Genomic DNA, 11,349 nt, shown 5'->3' on the forward strand with positions numbered 1-11,349 from the left:
TTGCACTGAAAGAAAATTAAATTCCTGCATCCCTGTGCATACTGCACGCATGGCATGCTTTCCATATGATTTCTACCTACATGATCATCACTCAGCACTGAAAAAGCTCAGGGGCAAACGAAGGTCGGGAAGGTATGAGGAGAGCAACAAAAATCAAGATGAACTGAAAATGACTTAATTTCCATACATATTTCATCCTAAGTGCAGGCTCAAAAGAAAAAAGTGCTCACTCATTTCCCTCTTCACCAAAGCCTTCCCTGCAGCCACATTTCAGTTAAGTGAGGGTAAAATAGGCTTTTGCATTAAGTTCAGTTAACTTTTTCAGATCAGTTATCATAAGGAATCCTATCTGCCTGTGGCTCACTTGTCAACTGAAGACACCAAACAATAACAGCAATGGATGAGTAAAATAACATTTTACAACTATCAGAGCACATTACCCGATTTGTGTCATTTAAACCTTGCAAAAGCCGTGACCACAGATAATTTTAAATAATTGATGAGTAAATGATGCTTCAGAGGTTAACTAATTTGAAAAAAGTTCAACTATCAATCAATAAGTAATAGATTGCATGTGTTATTTTCACTACACCAAACAGCTTTAAAAGATACCCTTGTATATTTTGGTATGAATAAATATTCATCTATGAACTGAAGTGTCTTTCATGAAGCTCTGCATTTTGTGGGAATTATTTGTTAATAAGCTAACTCCACTAGAAGTCTTGTATATTTATATATTTGTGGCATGAATGTTATGTTTTCCTGATTGAGCTAGGCTTCTTTTTTGGCCTTTTAAGCACTCATCTAAGTAAAAAGGAGTATATACATATTTAAGATAGAAAAATGCAGATAAAGAAAAATAAGAAAATGTAAATTGTCCATAACCCTACACAGTTTTTTATTGTAGTCATTCTTTCCCAAATAATTTTAGACAGGAAAGAATAGCAAAATTAGTACACAGAGAATTATCAGCTCACCTTTACCTATTTTCCTTACTCTTATAAAATCTTAAAAATGTTCAATTTTCAAAGCAAGAAAATTAATGTTGGCCCAATACTGTTAACCAAACAGCAGATCTTATTTCACCATTTTTTTTCACAAATGCTTTTTTATTGTTTCAGATTCTAATCAGGGATCCTACAATGTATTGTTTCATGCCTCACTAGTCTCTTCAAATCTGTGACAGATCCTTAGTCTTTCCTTATCTTTCATGGACTTGACACATTTGAAGAGTATTGAGCAGGTGCCTCAGTTTTGGTGTGTCTGATGTCTTCTGCTGATCAGGATGAGGTAATGCATTTTTTTCAGGAACGTGACAGAAATAATGTGCCCTTCTCAGTTCATCACATCATGGTGTTGTAGAAAAACTATCTTTTCTTATTGCCATAAATATAACCATGATTCATTGATTAAGGTGACGTTTACCAGGTTTCTTCACTATAAAGTTATCATTTTCTGTTTCCAATAAACACAGATGTTGGGAAAGATTATTTTTAAACTATTCAAATAATGTCATTTAATATCAAATAATATATTTTTCTTAAATTTTGGCTCTTAAATTTAGCATTCATTAGTGGATTTTGCTTGCAGTGATGACTACTATGGTATTTCTGTTTCCCTCATTACTTTCTTTTACTTTTCTTTTGAGACAGAATCTTATTCTGTCACCCAAGCTGAAATACAGTGGTGTGATCAACCCTGCTCACTGCCTCTGGTGCTCTGGTGATTCTCATGCCTCAGCCTGTCAAGTAGCTGGGGTTATAGCTGTGTGCAACCATACCTAGATAATTTTTGTATTTTTAGTAGAGACGGGGTTTCACCTGTGATCTATGAACAGGTTGTCTTACACGTATTTTTTTAAAGAGGTACTTTGCAAATGTAACTTAGGGAAGGACAGGCCTTGAAATAGGGAGATTGTTCTGGGTGATACAATAGATGCGATCTAATCACAGGAGTCTCTAAAAGTAGAAAATAAAAGAAGGATGGATCAGAGGAAAGTGACCTGAGGACTTGGCCTGTTTTTGCTGGTTTTGAAGACAAAAAAGGGAGCTGAAGCCAAGGAATGGCCTGGCCTGTAGAGGCTCAGATCAGCCCCTGATTCCCAGCCAGCAAGAAAACAGGTGGCCTTTCAATGGCAAAGAATTGAGTTCTTCCATCAACAACAACAAAAAAAGAGCAAAAAAAAAAAAAAAAATCACCTAGAGCCATTAGAAAGACATGTGTGATATAGATACCTTGATTTAGCTAACTAATACCTGTGTCAGAATTCTGACTTAAATTATCGTAAGATAAAAATTTTGCTTTAAGTCAGTAGGTTTACATTCTTCTGTTATGGCAGCAATAAAAATATAATAAAACAATATTTTCTTTTCTTCCCTTAAATTGTTCCAGATTTGGCCACTGGGAGCTCCTTCATTTGAGCTAGGTCTTTTGCTCATCTTGATGGCTGTTGGTAGCATTTTCTTCATTTGAATCAACTATGCGGTCAACCTTATCAGCAGAAGAATCAAATTAAAAGTCTGTTATTTCATACAAATAGAATTTATCTTAGATTTTCTCCCCACATTCAGAGTAAAACTATGAAGAGATACAATTTACCTAGCCACTATAATTTTAAAAAGTTAATTTGAAATATTGAAGTATGGAGCCATTGGGTGTCTGACTCTTTGCCCCAATTTGTAAGAAACTCCTGTGTGTGTGCGTGGGGGTGGGGGTGGGGGCAGGTGTGTGTGTATGTGTTGCTATCTTTTCTAAATCTGATACTAATTGGGAAACTGGAGGTAGGCCAGGACTCAGAATATAAAATGATTTAAAGAATGGGTAAAAGGCAGGAAATAAACACATGACCACTCCTACCTTGCTGTGTTTACAAAGGCTAGAGATGATGAAATTTTAGGCCAACCCTAAAGCTCACTACGTCATTAGAATGGCTATTTTTCTAATAGTGATTAATGCCTAGATTGACATCAGTGTATTACTTCTTCAGGACACTACTTTTCAAGTTAAAGTAGTAATATAATGGTATTAATCCATTCTAAGAAATTTATGATTAATATCTAGTCTTTCCTAAAAATTAGGCTTTGCATGAAACAAGGTGGTAAGAAGGGTGCAGTGGAGATTTAAATAGGAAGGGGTGCCTTGGAGTGGAAAAAATGGGACCTGGAAAATGATGTCAATTTATCTAGTGCTGGGCTGATCAGGATCTCATAGGCCTCCAAACTCTTGTCAAACTCCCCCTTGGTTATTTTGATAAAAACAAATTTCTTAAGTTTGTTAAGGACAGAAACAGCATCCTATTTCACTTTAGTTTCTTAGCTCAGTTCTAGCACATAATGTATTCTTTCTTGTATATTTTTGTGGAATTAAAAAATGGATTAAAATCAATAATAATTTTAATTAATCTGTAATGTATGTAACAATTCTTTCATGGGCAATATTCTTCACTGGAAAAGCTATGGCCTCAACCACGAGCACCAAGAAGATGATGGAGGAAGCCACCTGCTCCATCAGCCTGAGCCTGATGACGAACGCAGTAAGCATCAACTGTGGACACATGAAATGTCATGTGACGAACATGGAGAACAGCTCCACCTGCTCTACGAAGATGAAGGACAGCTCATCTGCTGGCGCCGTGAGCCAGCACTGCAACACAAAGGGCACACCACAGTGCTTGTTGAAGACATATGCCAGGGCTACAAGGAAAAGCTTCACAAAGCTGTGACAAATTTGAGGCAACTTGAAGACGAATGGAGCAGAAGCTGTTCACAGCAATACAAATAACTAAATGAAAGAAAAGATACAGATTCAGAAACAAAAAAATCCAGTCTGACTTTAAGGGTCTTCAGAGTTTCCTACATGAGGAAGAGAAGGGATATCTCTGGAGACTGGAGAAAGAATAACAACAGACTCTGAGTCAACTGAGGGACCATGAGGCCAGTCTGAGGCTGAAGAGTAATGAACTAAAGAGCCAGATCCTGGAACGGGAGGAAAAATGTCAGGGCTCAGCCCAGAAATTGCTACAGAACGTAAATGACACTTTGAGCAAGAGTTGGGCCACGAAGCTGGAAACATCAGAGGCCGTCTCCTTGGAGCTTCATACTATGTGCAATGTTTCTGAGCTTTACTTTGATGTGAAGAAAATGTTAAGGAATCATCAAGTCAGTGTGACTCTGGATCCAGACACAGCTCATCATGAACTAATTCTGTCTGAAGATGGGAGGCAAGTGACTCAAGGATACCCCCAGCAGAATCAGGACACTTCTTCCAGGAGATTTAGTGCCTTGCCTTGTGTCTTGGGTTGTGAAGGTTTCACCTCAGGAAGATGCTACTTTGAAGTGGATGTTGGAGAAGGAACCGGGTGGATTTAGGAGTTTGTATGGATAATGTGCAAAGAAGCACTGGCATGAAGCAAGAGCCTCAGTTTGGATTCTGGGCCCTCGATGTGTACAAAAAGAAAGGTTATGTAGCACTTACTTCTCTCCCAACTTCCCTTCATCTGCATGAGCAGCATCTGGCTGTGGGAGTTTTTCTGGACTATGAGGCCGGAGTTGTATCCTTTCACAATGGGACTACTGGCTGCCACATCTTCACTTTCCCAAAGGCTTCCTTCTCTGATACTCTCTGGCCCTATTTCCAGGTTTATCATTATTATCCTTTGTTTCTGCCTTCCCTAGATGATTAAGGAAAAAAGCAGAGGCCCCTTCATTTAACCAGCACAAAGAAAATAATGTAAATCCCATAAGAGGGGAAAAAAAAAAAGGTAAAGAATTCATGTTTGTTTTATAAAATGTCAGTATAGCACAAAGCCTCATACGCAAAACTTTTAGTTTTCTTTTTTATTTCTCCTCAAAATATGCTGGTAGGCTAATTTAAAGAAAATTGTATATAACTATATATACATGAGTACATTAGCTAGAGTATATATATATATATGGTAGGTGAATGTGTGTATATATAGTGTGTGAATATATATGTGTATATAGATGCTGGAGAATAAATAATCTTCAATGATATTAAGAAAAAAATAGGAAAATAAAAAGAGTCAGTATAAAATTCAACAGGGAAGACAGATATCTTTCTAAGACCTTTTATACTGAGAAAATAAAGTGTATGTGAGATGATGATTAATAAAAACTAATAGCATAAACACTACATTAAAACACTTTATGTCCATTTGATATTAAAGCAATATTCTACATATGATCATTTTTGTTTGGCAGTGGGTTAAAGGAAGTCTAATTTGAAAGCTTCAGTTAAATCTCTAGATCCAACCGTTGATTAATCTTTTAGGATTTCTTTTCACTTAATATCTTTCTCCCTCAATCTTTTTCTTTGTCCCTTTATTTTATTAAGCAATTTTTCTTGTCAACAGATTCCATGGAAGATATCTGAGTAAAATCATCCATAAGTATATTAGCTTTGTTCAGTCTCACACATTTTTAGGAATCTGAATGGAGAAAATTATCACCTTAAAGAAAACGTCAGTGCTGAATAATATTTTATCACTGTCAGAATTGTTTTTAGGTGATTATTGAGCCTATATTTTGCCTCTAAAACAATGTAACTATTATTTCTATAGCGTGGTCCCAAAGGAAAGCATCAATAATTAATGTTTCATCTGAAACTTTGAGTTTGCTTAGTCAATAAATACATACCTCTCAGCTTAGGATAGTGGAGTCATATGAGTTACTAATATCTATGACTAAAAATTGCTTTCCCTTCTTCAGTATTCATCTCCTTTTTTTTTTCTATTTTTCTTGCTTGTGAATCTTACTTTTTTATCCATAAGACAACTAATATATTAATACCAACTTATGTTTCTGTAAGCCATAACAAATTTGTATGGTGATTTACAAATCCCTCCCCACATGTTAATACTTTCTATTTGTAGCCTACACAACTGTTTAAGATTCCCACTTTAAGTTTCCCCCTTCCATTTTCTAAAACATAATAACTCACCAGTAAGTTGGCCTCTAAATTTCCAAAGACATGTATTTTCCTACAGCAACTACTTGATGCATTAAACAAAATACAGCTTTAAATAAGTATATAATAGATGCAGAATGCAGAAAAAGGGAAGATAATTTATTAGATATTAAAATAAAATATTTATACTCCACATTTCTTTTCCTGTTAATTACATACTTTGAGTCTAACTTCTATAAAAGTTCTAACAATTTGTGGTAGCCAATCTAAAGGACCTATAGTGTACTTCTCTGTTCCCCATTCCCAATTAAAAAGCGTTAAATGTATAACTTTAAAAATATTTCAAAATAGTAACATACACTACAGTTGTAAAACTATTATTAAAGATGTAACAACGCACATTGCTCAAAGAATTATAAGTTATATAATCTACTTGCAAAGCAATTTAGTGACATAAATCATGAACCTCTAAAGAAGTTGAACATTTCTCAAAATAAGTCTGAATCTGAATGTTTTTCCTAAAGGAATAATTTTCAATAGACAAAACCAGCATAGACCAAAATAAGTACTGAAAGTGCAATTACAGCCAAAATTGAAAGCCCATTAAATGTTTATTTTCAGGGAGTCTTCAAGAATGATTTATTCATTCAATTCAATATTATGCCACTATTATGTACGTATTTAGGAAATTTATTTGTTTACATAAACTACATATTATACCATATTTAGGGAAAATTAGAACACTAAAATTAGATATTAAATATAATTATAGTTACTTTTTGAAAAGTCATTCAGAGGAAAAATATGAAGAAAATCAACCTAAAAAGTCTTTAAGTGATAAGTAGTTTTGTTTTTCTCCCCCACCCCCACAACTAACTTTTAAATGGGTTATTATGATGTCTTTTTCTCAATCTCTCTTTCTTGACATTTCCATAGCATTACTCAATGTAATTTATCTCTTGGTTTCTGAGTAAATATCATTTTCATTTTCTCCTATTATTTTTCTGTTTTCCTATGCACTGCTTGCTAAGTGCAGATGTGTACCATGAAAATGGAGGTCCCAAATATGCTGTTTTCAATTCTATTTTAACCCCATTTGTGTACTTTTCAAAACTTGATGAATAATATTTTATCCAAATGTCCCACTCAACCCCACAAACTCAGCATATATAAAGGTAGTACAATTATTCTTCTGGCTCTCTAGACTCTGTATCACTCTTCCTCCTCTGCTCTTCTATTTTTGTCCCATCTAGCTGACTCTATAGTCCATTTACTAACTACACAGATAGCATTTATGTAAATTTAAAAAGTTGGATATATTTTGAATAGAAATATAAGCTAGTTCTAGAGCTTTGTTGTTTGTTTGCTTGGTTATTTGTTTCTCCATTTTTGTTTTATGTTTGTCTGTTTGTTTTAATCTCTATCAATCTGGGGAGGTGGGGAATTTGTTGTGAGGTAAGACAGTGGTGTTTAGTGGGAAAAGCATGGACTTGAAAGCCAGAAAACCTGCTCAAATCTTTTCTTTTTTATGTACTCACTGTGTGAATGTGGACTACACACTTAATTTTATCAGACTGAGTTTTGTAAAAGGATATAGTGAAATGTATCATATATACTTATTGAATATAGAAACTACTCAAATTTTTTTGTTGTTTTTTTGGACATAATGTTGAAACAGAGAAAAAAGGGTAACACCTGACTAAATTATAGTATCTCCATATTGAACATCTTTGGAAAGTTTATATTACAAGCAGCAACTAAACCTAGAATTAACTCAAAATTTATGACATCCTTGACTAGGAGTTCAACCTATATTTTAAAACAGTGATAAAAATAAAAACCCTCTATGTGCCAAAATCTGTTTATGTATTTAAAACAACTGACTGGGCCAGGCACAATGACTCATATCTGTAATCCCAGCACTTTGGGAAGAAAATAATTAAATGCCCAAGGCAGGTAGATCACAAGATCAGGAGTTCGAGACCAGCCTGGCAAACATGGTGAAACCCCGTCTCTACCAAAAAAAATACAAGAATTAGCCAGGCATGGCAGTGTGCACCTGTCATCTCAGCTACTCAGGAGGCTGAGGCAGGAGAATTGCTTGAACTCAGGAGGCTGAGGCAGGAGAATTGCTTGAACCCAGGAGGCAAAGGGTGCAGCAAGCTGAGATCACACCACTACACTTCAGCCTAGGAGACAAAGTAAGACTCTATCTCAAAATAATTAAATAAATAAAAGTAAAAATAAATAAGGTAATTGACTATTAGAAAAATTCTTCCTTGCATGGACCCAAATTATCTCTCCTGTTAAACAGCTCTTCCTTTAATTTAAAGTTATTGACTGCAGTGATACTGAAAGGAGTTATATATATAAAAATTATTCAAGAAAATGTTTTAGGCTTCTACCATGCTCTCTAGTAAACCAAATGCTGTTTACACTGAACAGTCCAGATTTCTTATAATTCCTGGAAATTATGCAAAGCAATTTAGTTATATAACTCATGAACCTCTAAGGAGTTAAACATTTCTCAAAATGATTCTGAATCTGAATTTTTCTACTTCTATCAACAACTTTACTCATTTCAGAAATAAATGTAAATATGAAGAGTTTCTCTTAATCTAGAAGAGAACACATTACATAAAGCCTGACATGGAATGGATACTTCAAGTTTGCCATCCACCTTTGTTCCATGTTCCGTATTCCTTTTCTTAATGGTAGAATCCCACATATAATTGTCATCTGTGCCCTACTACTGAGGCTCATAAACTAAAATGCTGAAATTGGGCATTTAATTATTTTCCCACATACACTTCCGTGAAACTTATTGTAATTCTTTATATCTATATTGCTTTTTAAAAAACTGTATTATTAGACCCAAGAGAAAAACCTATCATATTAAATTTGTGCTTTTAAGACTTAGTATAATGCTCATTTTTATCATTGTTCTGTAACTAAAGTAACTATTATCTTCATTGAGCTTTTAGAAATTTAGAAATATAAAAACCATGTATTTTATATATTTTCTAAGGTCACTGATAAAGATGTTGTTAAATAGAACTAAGCATCTTTATCTCTTTTGATATCATTTCATTAGTCAACAGTATTAAAGTATGAATTAACTGGTTATAAATCTACAAAAGTGCTCAAATACGTCAACTGACTTGATGAAATCAGGAAACGTAATTTTTGTATATACATAGGCACACAATCAAACAGAATAAATCTAAGTTTTAGTGAAACTTTTTGGTTCTTACTACTTCTTTCTCTTCCATATTTACATAAATTTTACTTGAATAAGTCATACTAAAACCTAGCAAACAACAATATTCAATACATTCTTCTATGCTTCATTTCCCTTAGAATTTTCTAAAGTCCTGTTCTACTTTTTCACAGCTTCTCAAAGATTATCAGCAAACGTAATAGCAATCCCACTTTGTCACACCCTAAATTGTGTTTTAGCCAAGCCTTGACATTTAATCCTACCCAAAACATCTATGGACTTTCAACGTGGGAGTTTTTGGGAATCACTTCATCCTTGAAATCTATCTCCAATATTAGAAACCCTAAAGGTGTTCTAATGAGCCACTGGGTTTATGAGCCACTTCTCTTATACCTCTGGCTTCAATGTTCTTATATCAATGCTAATCTTATGAATAAATCTATCTCTAACAGGACTTACATCTTCTATCTCTAAGAGTTTCCTTATAAAAGTGGAACTCACATATGGATGGGTCAAATAGGACAACGTTTAATAATCTAAAGTAATAAAAGGAGATATTTTTCTTTAATAATTGTTATCAGGCCTACTTTTGATCTCCAATCCTTTCAAAAATTATCTTTTTGGATTACTTCCCTATTATTGTTATCTGTAAATCTTGGGCAAAAATATGATCTGGATGCTTTCCACTCAGGAAGAGCCCTTTACTTTTGAAGACTGTCAAGGTTTGTTTAGTGTAAGCCTAATGTGCAAAATTAATACTTGATATACTCTGATGTGGCACATTACAGATCACTAGGACTGATGGGTTCTCATCAAGACTGTAAAGACAAATTCAAGGTATTTAGAATCTTTTGTTAACCTTGGTTTATGATCATCTATCTTCCCAAGGAATATTTGTGTTTGTGCATTTAACAAGCTAAGATTTAGAGAATCTGAATCACAGTTGTATAAACTTGAATCTGAATAATGAAATATGTTCCAAGAGTATTCCCAGACCCATTGTGACTGAAACTTCTTGCATTACCTTGATCTGGCTTAGACTGGTTCAGGAATTATCTCTAGTTATAGAATATACAGGTAATAGAGACTGACATGTTTATAATTTTCAAATATACTGTATGCCTTGAACACTATGTAAATTTATGACAATAATTCTTACAAAATATAACAAAGTTTGAAAGGAACACTAGATTTTTAACAAAAATAATGAGACGTACTACTTCTTTATAAAGTGATATTTAAAAGATTAGAATCACCTATTAACTCTTTAAAAAAATTTGGAGAACTATTGAGATGATAAAAAAACATAATCCAAACTATGTAAATGTAAATCTATTTACCACAAAATAAATAGTGTCATGTTAATTTCACTTAGAAAATACTGTTGAGTTTGTCTGCATTTTCTTAACTCCCCAACAGCCAATATAATTCAAGATACCATCATTTCACCTAAATGAGGGTAACTAGTTTTGACTCTCTAACCCTCCTATACCCTAATTTATGTTCCATGTTCCCCTGAGCATTTTAAAACTAAACTTGGGCCTAGAGCAAGATAACAGACTGAGGATATATCTTCACATTATATTTCTCGAGATCATAAAGTTATTATAAATAAATATACAAACAATAATATGTCCCTATGATAAAGAAAATAGAATGAAAGTCATTAAAAGAGAAGAGATTTCACAAATTCTGGTGAAGTACACGTGAGAAAAACACCTAGAATTCTGGTGGGCAGTCAGTTCACCCAGTACACATTCAGGAAAACTGCAAATGCAATAACAGGAAGTTGAGTGAGGAACACATATGAAAAGAGAGGTTTTATATCTTAAAGTTTAATTTGAAGGGTGTTCAATCTTTTTGCATCCCTGGGCCACACCGAATGCAGAATTGTCTTGTGCCACACATAAAATACACTAACACTAAGGACCGCAGAGGAGGAAAAAAAAAAAAAAAAAAAAGTCCATGTATTCCATGCATAAATCTTATAATGTTTTAAGAAAATTCACTAGTTCATGTTGGGCCACATTCAAAGCCATCCTGGGTCGCATGCAGCCCACAGGCCACAGCTTGGACAAGCTTGGAACTTTAAACAGAAAAGAGGCAATGATGCCACCACTCTCCTAGGCCCTGGAGAAAAACGAAAGCCATTTCATTTTTAAATTTCATTTAAGTCTCTGGTAAAACAATGATTATCACATAAG

General features: G+C 34.1%; 1 pseudogene across 1 annotated transcript; it reads left to right on the forward strand.

Annotated features, from left to right (window-relative positions):
- Positions 1 to 3,454: 3,454 nt before the first annotated feature.
- On the forward strand, positions 3,455 to 4,742 carry LOC108299502 (annotated as a pseudogene). The gene has a single exon (XR_001822996.2). The product of XR_001822996.2 is annotated as an E3 ubiquitin-protein ligase TRIM38-like (transcript).
- Positions 4,743 to 11,349: the final 6,607 nt, after the last annotated feature.

Source organism: Cebus imitator, unplaced genomic scaffold (genome assembly GCF_001604975.1).
Source record: "Cebus imitator isolate Cc_AM_T3 unplaced genomic scaffold, Cebus_imitator-1.0 Scaffold22, whole genome shotgun sequence".
Lineage (NCBI taxonomy): Eukaryota > Metazoa > Chordata > Mammalia > Primates > Cebidae > Cebus > Cebus imitator.